The sequence below is a fragment of the Acinonyx jubatus genome, chromosome B4, assembly GCF_027475565.1.
Source record: "Acinonyx jubatus isolate Ajub_Pintada_27869175 chromosome B4, VMU_Ajub_asm_v1.0, whole genome shotgun sequence".
NCBI classification, from domain to species: domain Eukaryota; kingdom Metazoa; phylum Chordata; class Mammalia; order Carnivora; family Felidae; genus Acinonyx; species Acinonyx jubatus.
Window position 1 is genome coordinate 67,711,981 of NC_069387.1, and position 19,646 is coordinate 67,731,626.

Consider the following 19,646-nt stretch of genomic DNA (forward strand, 5'->3'; position numbering starts at 1 on the left):
TCCCTTCCCATGGAGTAAAGCTCAGTCTAATACAATGGTCTTTGCTTCTGTTAAGTCTTTTAAGGAATTCTGAAATATACAAACAACCTAACAACAGATAGTCATGTGGGAAGGAATATTTTGCCCATAGAGGCATCAATCTCCTAAGTAATAATTTTCTCAGTTAAAGCTATTATCAATCAAGTGTCTAGATACATTGTTCTATTTGAGCTTTGTCATTTGTTTCAGTGATAAAAGATCATCCAAAATTAGTGAAGTCACCATTCCGAAAGGGGAGAAGCCACAAACCCCCAAAATAAACCATCATTGACTAATTTCATGATCTGTTACCCAGCATAGTTCCTGGTAGGAGTCAGTGTATGTTTGGTGAGTTAAAGAATGAATGAATAAATCCATGAATGAATATCACACACATTCTCAAGAATACAATTTCTAACTCACAAAATGAAAGTGGTTATAGAAATATAACTTTGTGCTTATTTACTTCTAGGGGGTGAGAAAGACAAAATGGAAAGAAGTGATTTGTCTTCCCTCTCTTTCTATGTGAGTACATGGTATTGATAATCGGATAAAGTAACAAATATAAAACACTTTCAACAGTCTTATGGTTAAGAAAACAATCATTATGTTCACATGCCAAACAATAGCAAATATAAAATGGTGAGGTTGAAACACTTGAGCTATTATACCTTAAAGGAGGATTAAATATTGTACACAGGGAATGTGATGACTACACATTTTTCTCCACCTTGTGATGTATTTCTTAGTTATATCCCAAGAAAAGGTGTTGTGTTCAATGAAAAAGATTTTTAAATGATGGCCTTTGCATGTGCATATAAAACTATTAGAGATAAGAAGGAGAGATGAGAGAAAGTTGTAATTGTACAGAGCTACAACCCAGATAAAAAGTCAAATTGATACCAATATGCCTGGTACATGGGAAATACTCAACTAATACTTGTTGACCAGTAGAAATAAAAAAGAAAAAAAAGAAAAAAGGAATTTGTTTAGAATGGAGCTTAGTAAGTCCTTGAAGAATAGAACGTGAGATCCTAGGTCAGAGATGAAAAGTGGTTATAACTAAACCACTCTCCATAGGATAAAAGCAGGAAATGTGGTATGGAGAGAGAGAAACTCTGAAAAGAAGGGAGGGAGAGAATAATCAGAGCCATATGCAAGGAAGTAGGAACCTTTGACAAGAGGTGGCCAGGGAAAAAATTTTTAGTGATCAAGGAGCTGAAGGGCTTTTGAGAACAAGGATCTCAACAAGTTTTAAGATGTTTGCTTTTCCATTTCTTAAAATCCTGTCAAACTCAACATCAGTAAGGTCTATCACATGCATTGACTAGGAGAGATTAAAGCAGGGGAACACATTCAGTTTTACATGCTACAGAGGGAAGAGAACACTCTTGGCAGGTGAAATGTCAGTTAGATCAAGAGTTCAGTGGAAGCAGAAGTCCAGATCCAGAAATGAACAATGAGAATGCAAACTTCTGTGAACTAATGAATATTAGGGCAGGAAATGGATTTCTTAAAAACAGGAGAGCACTGAGTCAATTGTGTATAAACATAGGCAGAGTGATTTCAGCTAATACCTGGGTTTTGTACTCAGTAGTTTTGATTAATTGAGTCATCTGAATTCTTATGTATTTTTCATATAATCATTCATTTAATGACCCCACACCCAAAATTGTTATACATCAATGTTTCCCAAATATTTTGCAAGAAAGACCAGTCCTTTAGAATATCAGGTATCTTTAAAAAAAAAAACAAACAAAAATCAAAAACAGTTGGAGGAAGGTGATTTCAATTCCTTTGTTAAACTACTTTGTGGATGCTAAAATGACCAAAATAACACTTGATTCTGCACATTAGGGGTGCTATGAAAGTCTTAAGTATGCTTATCTTCAAAAGACCGGTTATATTTAGCAGTGTTACCTAAATATATTTGGAATGAGATTTTTCCATAGAACATCTTAAAAGACCCATCAGTGCTCTTTGAAAAATACCAGCCAGTATTCATTGAATCAACCCATGAAAAGAGATTAGCCCATCTGGGGCCATGAATGCCTTTCAGAACACCTTGAAACTTTCGACTGTCCCTCCAAAAGCATCCCATTCATACACAAAAAAATATACATAGGACTTTCAAACAGGAATAAGAAGTAGAAGATTCTGAAAGTCAGAGGATTTTTAGATATTCAGAGGATATTTATTATACAAGTCTGCCACAATTTATGTGTCTATTCTATTTTGAAGAACATTTAGGTTGTTTACATCTTTTGCTGCTATGAACATACTTGGATACATGTTTAGGTGCGCAAATATATATATTTCTGTTGCAAAAATGAAGTATAGAGTAACTGGATTACAGAAGCACCTGGGTGGCTCATTCGGTTAAGTGTCCAACTTTGGCTCAGGTCATGATCTCACGGTTCGTGGACTCAAGCCCAGGCTCAGGCTCTGTGCTGACAGCTCAGATTCTGTGTCTCCCTCTCTCTGTGCCCCTCTTCCACTCGTGCTCTGCGTCTCTCTGAAAAATAAACATTAAAAAAAAATTTTTAAAGAATGACCGGATCACAGAGTGTACATATATGTTCAACTTTAGTAGATACCGCTAAGTGCTTTTTCAAAGTTGTTAAGCCAATTTGTACTTCCACTGTCAGTGATAAGCATTTCATATACTTTTCTTGTCATTATCTTCGGCAAAACTCCATATCACACTTGACACTGTCATTTTTATTTTTGCCATTCTGATGGGTATATAAAAATGTGTCACTATGGATTTAATTTTTATTTCACCAATAAATAATGAAATTGAGCACTATTTATATGTTTATCAGCCAGTTGGATATCCTCTTAAGTGAAGGGCCTGTTCATTAGTTTTGCCTATGTTTTCTTGGATTGTCTATAGTTCTCTTATTCATTTGCAGAAGTATCTTTATATAGTATGATATATAAACCTTTTGTTGATACATGTATTGCAAATATCTTCCAGTTATGGCTTCTGTTCTTTGCTCTTTAAGTGTCTTTTAAAAGTGCAAATGTGATCAACGAGTGCCTCAAGTGTTCTAGGCTTACCTCCCTTCAGTGGCTCCCAATTCACTTTCAAAGATCTCCTTGGCTGCAGTGTAGGGAAGAGGTCAGAGGGGCTACAATGAGTTGGGGAAGCAGTGTGGAGTCCATTGGCTGATGCCAACCTGACAGTCACGTGGACAAGGCCCAACATTTGAACTGAAAACCTCTGTGGTCCTGGCTGGAAGATCATCTTGAATGGAGAGGAATCATTTTTTATCTGTAGTGCTCAAGTGAGCCAGTGGGCAAGCAAAATCATTTGGGAAGGTCTAATCCATCTGCACCATTTCAAGTAGGGAAAGAAATTTGTTGCTCTAGTTTGTTGAGGACATTCCTATTTTCCGCATTTAAAGTCCCACACCTGGAAAACTCCTCAGCCAGGGTGAACAGGGGCGGCAAGTCACTCTAATTTCAGGACTAGGTCTGTTGTGTTAATCAGGGTACATATATATATCTTGCTCTGTTTTACATTTCATTAGAATGTACCAGGCAACAACAAAAACATAGTGTCTTTTGATAAATATAAGTTCTAGTTGTATGTAATGTAATTTATCAATCCTTTTCTTTGTGATTAGTGCTCTACCAGTACTTGAAATCAAGTCATACTCTATGTTATCTTTCAGAATCTAATTTTGGTTTAACTTTTACACTTAGATCTGCAGTGTACCTGGTGTTATTTGTCTACATAGCATGAGGTAAGGATCAAGTTGTTTTTTTTTTTGTCCATAAAGTTATCTGATCATTATTTATTGAGAAGAATATGGTTTTCTTACTCTGAAATAACACTTTTTATATGTGGGTCAGTTTCTGGACTTCATCTTTTTTTTTTTTTTTTTGGACTCTTTTGTTCTATTATCTAATTGTCTATCCTTATACCAAGAATACACCATCTTGATAATGTAGCTTTGTACATTTTTATATCTAGTAAATCTACTATGCTAACTTGGCTTTCATTCATCAGGGTATTCTTGGCTTCATTTTCCCATCTGCATTTTCACAAAAAATGTTACCATTAGCTTATTTTCCGCCAAAAGAAAAAAAAGTCATGATTTAATTGGGGGTGTATTGAATCTATCACTTTGTAATGATTTGACCTCTTTATAATATCTGACTTTCCATTTCATGAACTTTCCAGTTTATAGTTCTTTTTCAAAAACTTTAATTGTATATATCCTAGGTATTTCATATTTTCAGAGCCTTTGTATATCCTTCTTTCATTTTTTTCAATGGCATTTTGCTTGTAATGGCAAAATGAATTTATTTTTGTACATTAATCTTATATCCAGTGAATTGCTAAATTTATTTAATTATAATGGTTTAATTATAGATTCTTTTGGATTTTATATGTATATAATTATCATGCTTACAAATAATGTCAGTTTTATATCTTACTTTCTACCTCTTAGACCTTTTATTCTTACTTTTTGCACCAAATAAAACCTCTAGTATAATACTGAACAGAAATAACTGTGGTCATCCCTTCTTTGTTCCCAACCTGCAGGGAAAGCTTTTAATATCTCAGTATTAACTAATGTGTTTGCTATAGATTTGGTGGGTTTTTTTTTTTTTGGGGGGGGGGTAATCTTTATCAGACAAGAAAGTTTACTTTTATTCCTGTTTTAATATTAGGTCTTAATTATAAATAGATGTTTAGTTTTATCAAATGTTTTTACTGCATATATTGAGATAATTATGATTTTTCACATTCTGTTAATACGTTATATCAAGTGACTTTCAAATGTCAAAGGAAACTTGTGTTCGTTCCTGAAATAATCTCAGTGTAGTCTTGAGTATTATCCCCTCTGGACCTGGTTTTGTACTATTTTATGAGAAGTTTTGCATCTACATTCATTAAAAATGTTAGTGTGGGGGTGCCTGGGTGGCTCAGTCGGTTAAGCGTCTGACTTCAGCTCAGGTCACAATCTCGCGGTGAGTTCGAGCCCCGCGTCGGGCTCTGGGCTCAGAGCCTGGAGCCTGCTTCCGATTCTGTGTCTCCCTCTCTCTCTGCCCCTCCCCCGTTCATGCTCTGTCTCTTTCTGTCTCAAAAATAAATAAAAGATGTTAAAAAAATTAAAAAAAAAAATGTTAGTCTGTAATCATCCTTTCTTATGATGTTATTTACAGGATTTGGTATGAAAGTTATGCTGCCTTCATAAAATGAGTTGAAAAGTGTTAACATTTTTTCTGTTCTCTGGAATATTTTTGTCTAAAACTGACATTTCTTTCTTAAATGTTTACTAGAATTCAACAGTGAACACATTTGGACTTGGAGTTCTCACTGTGGTAAAGCCTTTATATATAGACTTAATTTCTTTAATAGATGTAGGATTATTTCTTCTTCACTGTGTGTAAAATGCTTTTCTCAGAATTTGTCTACTTAATTTAAATTTTTGAATATATTTGTTTAAAGAGCATCAAAACATCTTATTATCTTTTTTAGTGTCAGATCTATAGCAATTTTCCCTTTCATGTTTCTCATACTGATAGTTTGGGCTTTAATTTTTTTTTTCTTCATTAGTCTTGCCGGGAATTTAGCAATTTTATTATTCAAGAACCCAAGTTTGTCATTGTTGATCATCTCTGTTATACTTTATATCAGTCCTTTTACCTCTTTTTTTCTTTTTGTGCAGCATACAAAAACCATTTTATTATGATCACTGATTATATGGGTCACGAATTCACACAGGGCACAGTGGGGATGGCTTCTCTGTTGCCAAGTCTGGAGCGTCACTGGGAAGACTCAAAGGCTGAGGCTGAACAATTTGAAGGTGATGTAGCCACAAGTCTGAAAATTGATGCATGCTGTCATTTGGGACCTCAAATAAGGCTGTTAGTTGTCACACCCACATGTGGCCTTTCCATGTGGCTAGTTGGGCTTTTTTGCAACATGACAGTTGGGTTCCAAGAGGAAGTGTCCTAAGAGAATCAAGTGGAAACTCTGTTGTCTTTTTAAAAGATAACAATCTTATTGAGATAAAATTCACAATTAATTTAAGGTATACAACTCAATGATTTTTAGTATGTAACCACAATCAATCACTAAATTAATTTTAGAAGATTTTCATCTCTGGAGAAAATGATTCCCCATTCCCTCCAATCTTCCCATCCCTAGGCAACAACTAATTTACTTGCTGTCTCTATAGATTTACCAATTTTGGACATTTCATATAAACTGAATCCTACAATATGCAGTTTTTAGGTCTGGCTTCTTTCACTTAATTTTCTTTAGGATTCATCCATGCTATAAAATGTATTAGAACTTCATCCCTTTTTATGGTCAAATAACTCGTTATATCGATATACCACATTTTATATAGTCATTCATCAGACGACAGACATTTGAGCTTCTGTTTTTGGCCATTGTGAATAATATTGCTATCAACAATCACATAGTCCATTGTGTTATATTTTTGTGTCTCTTGGTTATCTACTTAAAAATGCATTGCTGAGACGCATGGTAATTTACGTATAAGCTTTTGAGGAACTGAGGATTGCTTTTAAAGTGTTTTCATAATTTTACATCCCTATCAGCAGTGCATAAAAGTTACATTTTGTCCACATTCTTGCTACTACTTGTTTTCATTAATCATTTTGCTGCTTGTTTGAGCAATTACTGAGAGAAGGAGAAGTGTGTTAGAATGTCCTTCTCTGATTGTTTCTGCAATGCTGTCTACTTTTAGCTCTACCAATTTTTGTTTCATTTTGAGGCTATATTAGACCCGTACAAATTTAAAATTGTTATAATTTTGTGTACAATGACACTTTATGGTCCTCTTTATCTCTAGTATTTCTGTAGTTTGATGTGATTACAATAATACCAGGCTTCTCTGCTTAGGATATGCAAAGCCATCTTTTTTCATTACTTTCAACCTTTCCATAATCTACACCGAACAGCATATAGCTATATTTTGTTGTTTCATCCAGTCTATTATATCAAATGTTATCTTTGATTTTTAATATAAATATTTAGCCCTCTTACTTCAAATGTAATTGCTGATATATCTAGTATTAAAGCTACCATCTTATTGCTTGTTTTGTTTGTCCCACTTGTACTATGTCCTATTTTCTCTCTTTTCTTGCCTTCACTGGAAAAATGTATTATTGTTGTTATTTTCTTCTATATGTTATATTGTTCTATTACTCCTTTATTTTATATTATCCTAGAAGTTACAATACACATCATTGACTTATTAGAGTCTAATATAGCTTACTACTTCCCTAAACAATAGAAGGACTTAGAACATTTTAGCTCTATTTATGCATCTTCCATCTTTATACTATAGTTTATATGTATTATTACACATATTTTAATAATTTTAATCATTATTCACTGTGTTTACCCTTTTTATTGTTCTTCCTTTTTTACACCTCTCTGTTCTGTGTTGGATAATTTTCCTTTAAGCTGAAAAAAATCTCAAATCTCTTTTGTGTTTTCTTTGGTTCAGGTATACTGATAAAGAATCCTCTCATTATGTTTCCATTTTGCCTTTATTTTTTTAACAACTTCACTGAGGTATAATTGGCCAAAATAAAAACAAAAAAACTGAAGGTGTTCAGTTAAGTGTGCATTTTGATAAGTTTTGACCCATCTATGTACACATGAAACCACACTAAAATCAAGAGAGCGAACATATCCATATATCCCAAAACTTTCCTTATTCTCTTTTATATTTTATTCCTCCTGCCCCTAACTCCCTTCCCATCTGATTCAAGGCTGAGTCCCTTGCTTCTTATTCCCATTCTATGCACTAGGAATTTAAATGAAGTCCTTTCATTAATACCATGGATTTTTTAAATCTAAGAGGGTTTAGATTATAGGTAGCCAAAAAGAATGACAAATTCCCACCTAGTATGTTATCTAAAAAGTGTAAAGTCTAGGAAAGTATTTATTCTATCAAATGTTGAATATATGACTAGTTAAATGTATAAGAACTAATTTGTTCAGAAATAACTTACCAATGATTGAAATGTGTGACTCTAGATTTTGTGCTAAAGGAATAATAGATCTCCTTGTCATTTTTATTTTCCTAACTGTGAACCCCAAGTGATACAGTTGAAACAGAGAAAATGCACTTTTTTCTGGAGTACAAGTAGGTAAAGATTATAAATAGGATCTAGAGCAGTAAATACTAATATTTCAGGAGGAGTTATGGACTCCATTTTGGAACTAATGAAAGCTATGGACTCTCCCTCCAAAAAGAGAAGTATACAACCCACATTTACATTCAACATTATGGGTACCATTTCAAAAAGCTTAGAGCCCAACTGAAGCTCATGAGTGAATCCAGTATTAGGAATTCCTGTTCAAAAAAAAAAAAATAGAATTCCTGCTCCAGAGGGGAGTTGGGGGCAGGAATGGGCAAAATAGATGGAGGTCATTAAGAAGCACAAATTTCCCAGGCGCCTGGGTGTCTCAGTCTGTTAAGCATCCAACTTCAGCTCAGGTCATGATCTCGTGGTTCAAGCCCTGAGTCAGGCTCTGTGCTGACAGCTCAGAGCCTGGAGCCCATTTCAAATTCTGTGTCTCTCTCTCTCTCTCTCTGCCCCTCTCAAAAATAAACATTTTTTAAAAATTAAGAAGCACAAACTTCTAGTTATAAAATAAATAAGTCACAGAGATGAAAATACAGCATAGGGAATATAGTCAATATTATAATAACATTATATGGTGATAGATGGTGACCACACTTACCATGGTAAGCACTGAGTAATGTACGGAATTGTCTAATCATTATGTCATATACCTGAAACTAAGAAACATTGTATGTCAATCATGCTTCAATAACAAATAAAAGCAAAAAGAGAATTCCTAATCCAGATCAAAGAACATTTAATCTTTAAGAATGAACAAAAAGATACAATGTTGGAGTTTCATTAAATGCTTTCTTATTCAACACTTTTCAATTATGTGTGTCACAGAAGCCATATTCTATATTTGCCCTTTTTAATTATTTATTTTAATTTGAGAGAGAGAGAGAGAGATTGAGTAGGGTGGAAAGGCAGGGGGAGAGAGAAAAAATCTCAAGCAGGCTCCACACTCAGCAGGGAGTCAAACACTGGACTTGATCTCACAACCCTGAGATCTTGACTTGAGCTGAAATCAAGTCGGACATTCAACTGACTGAGCCACCCAGGCAACCCCATATTTGCCTTTTATTTTACCAAGAATTGACAGTTGAGAGTCACTGATCGAAAAGAGGGGAAGAAACTCATTTAAACTTTAGATTTAAAAATATAATGGTATATAACAATAAGAAACACCAATTCTGCAAACACATGCACTGAAAAAGGAACACCTTCTAGTAAATAGATTTCCGAGAATGGGAAGGTTAGGGATTTTGCCCGTGACCCAGAGGAGCAGACTATGAGCATAAGTCTGTATCATGCTCACAGATAGTTCTTGTTAGGTGCACACGGTAATCTCAAACATTTGAATTTGTTGTATACTCAGGAATTGGGAAGTTTCACATATTTTTTTTTCTGTCCCCTCTTTAAAAATCAGAAGATACAGACACAGTTGGCCCATACTTTTATGCAGCAGCAATCAATAGGGGCTGAGTGGCCACTACTTTGTTTTCCCAGTTCACTGCAGTCCTCAGAAGTACCTGCTTCCCTGTTTCATCATGTCTAGTACATGGCTGGGCTTAGTAGGCATTGAAGCATGCAACCCATGATGGTCAGCCCTTGAATAAATGAATGTTGACCTAGTGTCACAGAACACTCTCTTCTGGGCAAGCCTGTCTTGCCCATTTCCTTCCTGCCTCTAAAATTACACCTAGCTCCTTGACAGGAGTTTCCAAACTCATCCCACTCTGTCTGAATTCATCTCCACTCAATTTTTTCCAGATAACTTCCAGCTGACCTCCCACCATGCTGTTCCAAGGAACAAAGCTTCCTGAAAGGATGCAGGATGAAGGATTGTGCCTGGACTGCTAACCCCACAGTTGACAACCTCTGTGGTGTTCCCGTTTCTTGAAACTGCTTTTTCTGTCCTTTAGTTTTTGTTTGTTAATTTTGACCTTCATTAGAAAGGTTAGTACACTTCATCGGGATACTTCGTACTGAAAGTTATGTCCAAAGGACTATATTTCTTAGTGAAAATGTCTTAAGAGATCACGGTTAGTATTTGTAGCAGAGCTGGGTCAAAATTAACATATTACAACAGCTTGTGTCAGCCTGGGTTGCAAACTTTCCACAAGAAAGGGTAGGCCGAAAGGTCATACTCATCAGCTCATACCACAGAGAATTGCAGAATCCTAAAAGATGATTTCTTCCCTTTGCACATAAAAGTCACCGACTCCTCTCGCTCCAGCCACCATCCCCCCCCCCCCCTCCTGACCATGCACAGGACTTTCATACACACCACTTGCCCCACAGTCCCCAGCTAGTTTCTATCCCCTCTGTCTCTGTGAATCTGATTTCCTTGGGTCACTTTCTAGCTTGATTAAATATGTGTTACATTGTTCTACCTTTTTTGTTGTCTGTATGATGGAAATGCATATTTAAACCATTAGGGAGCCACTAGCCCAGACCTCAGCAATGACCGCAGTTAATAACAGAGTTCTCACTCACAATGTCATGTGGGATCTTTGCCTATGGCACGATTTGCTAGCCATGAAAACCTCTTTAGCACCTCCCTCCGTTATGCAAATACCCCAGAAAAAACACTTCCCTATTTCAGCCACTGAATTGCAGGCTGCGGTCCCAGGCTGCACACCCCAGCCTGCAGCGCATGGGTGGGATTGCCAGAGTGTAACGGGACACAGGTTTCTGCGCAGACAGATGCTCAGTGGATTCTGTACTCAGCTAGAAGAAGGCTGAGCCTTACTTGGCTGCCCAGTCAGTATGATGTCCAAATGACAGGTTATTTTCTGTTACTTGTCTGCCAGTGTTGGCTTTATCAAGCCTGAGGCTGGTAAATGAAAGATGCCCTCACTTTACCACTAGTGCTGCTGCACTAATTCTTCCAGGTCACAATCCAGAGCCTCTGAGAGCCAAGCTGTGTCCTCAGACAACAAAAGATGAGGAGAAATTGAAGCCTCCAGTCCCGGGCCTGGGCTTTTTCCTTTCTCTACTGGCTCCAGCATCTGCACCAGAGAGCACAGCAGTGTCTTCAGTTCTACAAGACCGCTGTCTAACAGGTGCAGCAACTGGGAAACATTCCAATCTCCAGGGATCTCAGGGGGTCTGAGTTTCAGGTCACCAGACTTAACGTTTGCTTAGCCTACCCCCCTGACTTTGCAAGAGGCTATCTTTTTCATTGGGGGGTCCCATCCTTTCTATACCCTTTGTCCCAAACCACCACCAATTCATATTACATCCTGAACCTCTAAATCAATCCATCTCTCTCTCTGTCTCTGTCTCCTTCTCTCTCTCCTTCTCTTTCTCTCTCCCTCTTTATAAAGCATGCTGTCTTTCAATTAACATAGTGATGACCTATTGTCACCCGTTACCATGCTAATCCAGAGCTGGTGTGAAATTACTTTATAATAAACACTATGGAGTTCTGACTTCCAATTAATTTTTCACATGCTGCGCTAAATCAGATTAACTCTCTCCCGGTACCATCACTTTTGACCACAGACGTAATTCTTTCCTTATAATGAAATAGAGGATTAATTTATATGAAGCATATCTGTACACATTTGCAAATAAATGTAAAGATAGATTTTATGCCATATTTGCATTGTGCACAGTGCTGCAGTAGTGCAGATTCTCTGAGATTACTTTCTTGTGTTCCCTGGGTGGGCAGAGATCTTTCCAGTTGTTGTCGTTCCTCTGTTAAATTCTAACTAAATGCCTCCATGAAGAATAAGCAAAGAAATGCTCACATGTGCCATGGTGCTGAGAGAGTGGTGACTCCTCCCGTAAGTCGTACAATACCGCATTAGGAGTAGCTGAAGGAAAATGTAAACACTCTGAAATGGAAACAATAATCATTAACTACTAAATTGATTGGTGCTCTCCCTGGATGTGCACATTCACATTCATCCTGAGTGGAGGGAGGGTAGCTTTTTAAATGACCATTAAACTGAAGGAATTTGATGACAATTTCAAGCAAATGATAGCTTATGCCTTTTTAAAACTAATATAGCCCCTGCACTAAATTATATTTTTGGCGAAATAATTATTTTCATCTTTGAAACTCATTATTAGAATGGAGTATTGGAAGATGAATGTAGGCGCACACTAAATGAACAAATTTGTGTTAAAAAAATTAATCATACTACCCAGATGCTGGACTGTATTTTTTTTCTTCTGTCAGTCTCCAGTGTATTTCATTCAGCTTCTTCTATTACTACAAAATATTGATAGAAAAATTTCCCCAACACATATTTTCTTTTTGACACCAAATGAGAAAAACTGCCAGAAGAACTAAAGGTATGGCCCATATAAAAGATAAATGTGTGCTTATCAAATCCTCTTAAACCAATCTTTTATTAACAGTAGAGGAAATAAAATCTTGTTTAGTGTTGCAATGATGAAAATACTTACAGCTGAGTTATTTTAAAACAGACCAAGCAAATTATGCTTGGCAAACACTGGAAACGTATTCATTCATTCAACAGGTATTGATTTGATCCCAGCTATGTGATAACCACTACTTGAAGTACAACTGATAAAACAATGAACAAGCCAAATTCCCTGCCTTCATGGAGATCCCCATCTGAGGGTATGCAAACTTGAAATTATAAAAACAGTCAATCATCATCTCGTGATCATTGACTGAGCTCTTACTATATGCTCTCCACTGTGCCAAATGCCTTCCTATTATATATTTCAATTATCATGATTAATACTTTCCTCTAGATTATTATTGAACACATTTTATAGATGAATAACTAAAGCTTAGAAGTAGTTCATCCTAACTTTACAGATATATAGTGGTAAAACTAGAATTCCAAACAAAGGTTTTGAACTAAAATCCCTGTGCTATACTGTTTCTGACATCCATTGTCCCCAAAACATGTATCATTATCTTGTGTTTATTGAAAGTTTATTTTTTGTTCTATGGTGGGTAAAAAAATAGAGGCAATAGGCACAATTCCCCACCTAAGGAGATTTCCAGTCTACTGGGAGAAAATTATACATTCATGAAACAACTATTCTTAACATAGTTAAGTCAAAATTCTTTGAGGTAGGTAAGTTTATAGTCCATATACATGAAGTGTGCATGTCGATGGGGGAAAGGGGCATGATTATTTGCTGACATTTATCTCTATTTGAATAGCATATTCAACTTCTATGATTTTACTCATTGTACAATGCATTATTAATTTAACCAATGATTTTAAAGAAAAAATGAAAACAGTACAACATTAAATGTGGCCATTATATGCTATACAACGTGTCCTCACTTGTTTTTTTAAGGCTAAACCTATTTTATGGGTGACACGCTGGCTAGGCAGGCTTTGGGGCAGAACAAAGAGTTGGACTTAACTCTTCAAGGTACTGAAGGCTTGGGGTCCTGGCTGGTGCCCCAGGCCTCCCACAGTGTCAACTGGGGTCAACTCTACTGGAACCGAGAGGCAACAGGATGATGAGGTAGGAAAGAGGGGTGAGAGGAAAGGCAGGTGGTGGGAAAGGAAGTGGAAGGAAGGGGTGAGGAGAGAGGGAAGGGAAGTAGGGCCGGGCTGGAGCCAAAGCCAAAGTCAGAGGTGGTCAGGTCAGCATCAGGAGACACTCAAAAGGGAGCCTCCTGGGAAGTGCAGGCATCCATGAGGGCCCTTTTGAGCTACTCAGAGGTGACAAACATCCCCTCATTCCAGAAACCCAAACAGAGAAAGGAGGGCATGAACCCTTTGCAGAAGGCACAGGGACCCTACTTATGGAAAGGGCACAGGGGCCAGCACTGCTGTACTGGCCCAGGGCAGAGTTCACATATCTCATCTTGACCACATCGTAGTGCAGAAGCCTGCCCTAAAGATGGAAGTGAATTGGTAGGGGTAGTGGTCTGTCGTGAGGTTGGCCTTCAGGAGGGCGTACTTTTAATTTTTTAAATGCTTTTATTTATTTTTGAGAGACAGAGACAGAGCATGAGGAAGGGAGGGGCAGAGAAAGAGAGAGAGGGAGACACAGAAACCAAAGCAGGCCCAGGATCTAAGCTGTCAGGACAGAGCCCGATGCGAGGCTCAAACCCACAAACCGTGAGATCATGACCTGAGCTGAGTCAGATGCTTAACCAACTGAGTCACCCAGGTGCCCCCTTCAGGAGGGCATCCTTGATGAGATCATAGGTCACCAGCTCAGCACCGTTGACAATGGCATTATGAGCAACATTGTAAAAGGACCCTTTCCACAGTCTCCAGAACCCTTCCTCTCCAGCAGTGGTCTTGTAAGCATCAACAAGCCAGACCAACAAAGATGGTGGCAAGCCCTGTGGTGGGAGAGATCTGGGCAACAGATGCAGCAACAGTAGTGGTTAAACTGAAGCTTGGCCCTAGGGGGTTTGGCGGTGAGCTGCACGGGTGTAGTAAGGGGTGACCCTGAGCTGGGGCTTGGCCTAGCCCGAGGTCCCCTGCTACCTCACCAGAGGACAGGTCCAGCCTGTGTTGTCCACGGTGTCCACATGCCGCAGCCCTCTAACACCACCTGGGCCAGACCTAAGAGCGACATTTTGATGTCCAGAATTGGATCAAAGCTACCATTTTCCCCGTGGGCCAGAAGCAAGAAGAGCAGAAACCAGCCCCTGGGCCAAACCCCATGTTAAGACCTTTGCCTCCCCTGCCAGGTTCCTCTGAGGAAAGGCTCCAGAAACTGGAACTGGGATGGTGACAGATGTCAGGCCCTCGTCCTAGAGGACCCCTTCCAGCAGATTATGGAGTTCTGCTGCCTGACTCACCACCCCTGACTGTGGCTCTGCCTCTCCCTTCCAGAACCAAACTAGGTCATTCCAAGTCTGTGAGCAGTGGGGACTTGCAACCTGTGGAGATTGCCTTGGGAGGGTGCATGGCTGCACTGAGCCACTTGGGGCTCCGACCTGAGCCTCCCACTTTGAGACTTATCTCTCCACCACCTCGAGGGCTTTCCTGGTCCCCCCACCTTACTCAGCATACAGACGGAGACCCTTACTCCCCACGGCTCCTTCCACGTCCTATCTGCCCGGCCCTCTGAGTCTTTCTACTCCAATGACAAAATGGCTTATCACACACTGCTTCTGGGTTCTGGTTATGTGGGCCTCTGAAATCTGGGGGACACGTGCTTCCTGAATGCAGTGCCACCATGTTTGAGCTGTCCTCACTCTTTCAGACTTCTAACTGCTACAGGACTTCCAGCAAGAGGTGCCTGGAGTGGGTGGAGCCCAAGACCTCTCTGAAGCCTTTGCAGATGTGATTGGTGCCCTGTGAAACTCTGATTCCTTGTGAAGCTGTGAATCCTACTACCTTCTGAGCTGTCTTCTACAAATATGTTCCATTCTTCTCTGGACACAGCCAGCAGGATGCCCGAGAGTTCCTGAAGCTCCTTATGGAGCGGCTCTACCTGGAAATCAACCAACGAGGCTGCCGGGCAATCCTGGCCAACAGTCCAGCTCACTCCCAACCCCACTGTGGAGGGGCTCTGCTAGAAGAACCCGAGTTAAATGGTGATGACCAGGCCAACTTAACGTGGAAGTGTTACATAGAGGGAGAGGACAGCAATACTGTGGACCTGATTGTAGGCCAGTTGAAAAGTTGTCTCAAGTGCCAGACCTGTGGGCATCACTTCATGACCTATGAGGATTTTTGTGACCTGTCCTGCCCATGCCAGAAAGGATTTGTGGGTGGCAAGGTGTCTCTGCGGGGATTGTTTCAGGCTTGTCACCAAGGATGAAGAGCTGGAGTCAGAGAATGCTCCAGTGTGTGACAGATGTTGGCAGAAAACACGAAGTACCAAAAAGTTGATGGTACAAAGATGCCTCTGAATCCTCGTGCTGCATCTTAATCGATTTTCTACCTCCCAAGACTCCATCAGGAAAAGTTCAGCAGGTGTAGACTTCCTGCTGCAGCAGGACAAAGCCCGAAGCTCCGTATGCCCTTTGTATCTACTTGGGGCAGTGTCCACTATGAGCACTATGCAGCCCTCTGCTGGTGCCAGCCCGGCTGGCACGTCTACAATGACTCTCATGTCTCCCCTGTCAGTGAAAATCAGGTGGCATCCAGTAAGGGCTATGTGCTGTTCTACCAACTGATGCAGGAGCCACCCTGGTGTCTGTGACACTCCCTGTGAAACCCTTTCAAACACTCTTAAGCCCCAGGCTCTCCATTTACCTCAGAGACATCTATTTTTATGTCTTTATAATTGGGGAGGTATTGGTTGCAGCTTCCATTATCTTTTTGTTTTTTTTAAATATAATTTATTGTCCAATTGGCTTATGTACAACACCCAGTACTCATCCCAACAAGTGTCCTCAATGCCCATCACCCATTTCCCCCTCTCCCACACCCCCCCCCAGCCACCCTTAGTTTGTTCTCTGTATTTTTTTTTTATGTTTTATTTTCGAGAGAGAGTGTGAATAGGGGAGGGCAGAGAGAGAGAAAGACACAGAATCAGAAGCAGGCTCCAGACACCGAGCGTGTCTGCACAGAGCCAGATGTGGGGCTCGAACCCACGAACCGTGAGATCATGACCTGAGCTGAAGTCGGATGCTTAACCAACTGAGCCACCCAGGAGCCCCTGTTCTCTGTATTTAAAAGGCTCTTGTGGTTTGCCTCCCTCCTTCTCTGTTTGTAACTATTTTTCCCCCTTCCCTCCCCATTATCTTTTTGTATTAAAAAGTACCCTTCCTTTGTCTATCAGACAGAGCTCCCTAGGTCCCTGCCAGTGTACAACCCAAAGACCCTCAATTCTTAGAGTGGAGGATATACAGCACCATACGAATAATCTATTCCTTGCCATTTAAAAAACTTTACCAACACCATTTTTCACAGAACTAGAGCAAACAATCCTAAAACTTGTATGGAACCACAAAAGACCTCAAATAGCCAAAGCAATCTTGAAAAAGAAAAGCAAAACTGGAGACATCACAATTCCAGATTTCAAGTTAGATTACAAAGTGGTAGTAATTAAAACAGTAATGTACTGACATAAAAGTAGACACGTGGATTAAAGACCTAAATGTGAGGCCTGAGACCATAAAAATCCTTGAAGAGAGCACAGGCAGTAATGTCTCTAACATTGGCCATAGCAACATTTTTCTAGATATGTCTCCTAAGGCAAGAGAAATAAAAGCAAAAATAAACTACTGGGATTATATCAAAATAAAAAGCTTCTGCACAGCCAAGGAAACAAAACTAAAAGGCAATCTACTGAATGGAAGAAGATATTTATCTGCAAATGACATATCTGATAAAGGGTTAGTATCCAAAACATATGAGAACTGATACAATTCAATACCCAAAAAACAAATAATCCAATTAAAAAATGGGCAGAAGACATGAAGAGTCATGTGCCTCAAAGACATCCAGATGGCCAACAGACACATGAAAAGATGCTCAACATCTCTTATCATCAGGAAAATGCCTATCAAACTACAGTGAGATATCACCTCACATCTGTCAGAATAGCTAAAGTCAAAAACACAAGAAACAAGTGTTAGCAAGGATATGGAGAAAAAGGAATGTTTTTTTTTTTTTTTTTTTTTTTTACTGTTGGTGGGAATGCAAACTGGTGAAGCCACTGTGGAAAACAGTATGGAGGTCCCTTAGTAATAGCACTACTGTGTATTTACCCCCAAAATACAAAACACTAATTCAAAGGGATATATGCACCCCTATGTTTATTGCAACATTATTTATAATACCTAAACTATGGAAGCAGCCCAAGTATCTATCAATAGACAAATGGATAAAGATGAGGTGGAATGAAAAAAAAGAAAATACACACACACACACACACACACACTCATTCCACACAATATTATTCAGCCATAAAAAGAACAAAATCTTGTCATTTGCAACAACATGGATAGAGCTAGACAGTATAATGCTAAACAAAATAAGTCAATCAGAGAAAGACAAATACCATATGATTTCATTCATTTGTGAAATTTAAGAAAAAAATGAGCAAAGGAAAAAAAGAGAGAAAAAACAAGAAATAGACTCTTAGAGAACAAACATGGTTACCAGAGGGGTCATGGGTGGGGGAATGGGGGAAATAGGGGGTGCAGATTAAAGAGTACACTCTTCATGATTAAAAAAAGCAAATAAAAAGAACAAGGGAAAAGAATGTAGAAATACAGAATAGAGAGACAAGGGGAAATGAAATGTGATTTGAAACAGCTCATGTAAGCCAACAACAATATAACTGTTAAAAAAAAAAAAAAACCTTCACTTTGAAACTATATATATGGACTAGCACATTTTAAAAGAAGATCTTCTGGATGACTCATTACCAATACTCATCTCTTTAATGGTATTATTAAACCTTGTTATTTATATTTTCTTAGATATTTCATCCTAGCTTGCAAATATATTACCATAAATAAAATTAAAACATATCTTTATAATTTATTTAATCCTGACATCTACAGTTATTTCTAATTTCTAATGCTTATTTTACTCTTCTATTTTCTTTTTTCATCTGATTGATTTCACTAGTATCTCATCTCTCTTATTCTTTTTTATCTTTTTTACAGTTCTTCAAAGAGCCATTTTATTCAAACGGCCAATTCTTACATTTGCTTTTCATTGCTTGTGTTCTTTATTTATTAATTCATTCATTTCTGCTTTTATGTTCATTAATTATTCTACTTGCTCTAAATAGAGATATTTTTCTTCTTTTTATAATTTCTTGAGTTGAATAGTTATTTGTAATTTTTCTTCTTTAAATACCATGCATTTTCCTCCTTGGTTGTATCTCATAATTATTTTCCTAGATATTCTGTTTTTTAAGCAGTTTGAGTTCCTCCTTTAAGAATTTATGAGGACAATGTTTTCTCATGTTTTTCTGTTTGTTTATACTTCCGGTATTTATTTTCAGTTTTAATAGAATACAGTTCAGAGTGTTGTATAATATTTGGCCAATAAGATACTTGTAATAAAATATACTTGCTGTTTGTATAATGTAAAGTTTGATGAGTATCAATTTAAACAAGTTTGGCTATTATTCAGATTATCTCTAGTTATTTTGTAAGCATTTTATGTGAAAATAACTCAAATATTGTGTAAGATCTTCTAATGCTATCATATTTCTGTGCATTCTTTTTCTTATAATTAAGTAGCTTTTGCTTTTAAATTTCAGTACTATGTTATTTAGAATGTAAATATACAGGGTAGTTGTGTCTTCAGTCATAAAACTGACTCTCTGGCCAAATATCTTGATGTATCTTAAAAAGTTTGTCTCTAATATTTATTTTTTAACAATTGGCTTGAGTTTCACAATTACAAGGAATTGAGTATCACAATTACTACATGGAAGAGTAAGATGAACACTGAATTACTCAGAGGATAAAATACTGTCTTTTTCATCAAAGAATAGTGATAGAACAATGAATTGAATGAATAACCATTAAAACTATCTTAAAGTCTATTACAGTTTCTAGAATATTTCTTTTTGTAATCTATAGGTTTTTTTCAGCTTTCTTTTCAGTTTTA

General features: G+C 38.0%; 1 pseudogene; it reads left to right on the top strand.

The window, feature by feature from the left end:
• Positions 1-4,616: 4,616 nt before the first annotated feature.
• On the top strand, positions 4,617-17,677 carry LOC113593023 (ubiquitin carboxyl-terminal hydrolase 21-like; annotated as a pseudogene).
• The last annotated feature ends 1,969 nt before the right edge of the window (positions 17,678-19,646 follow it).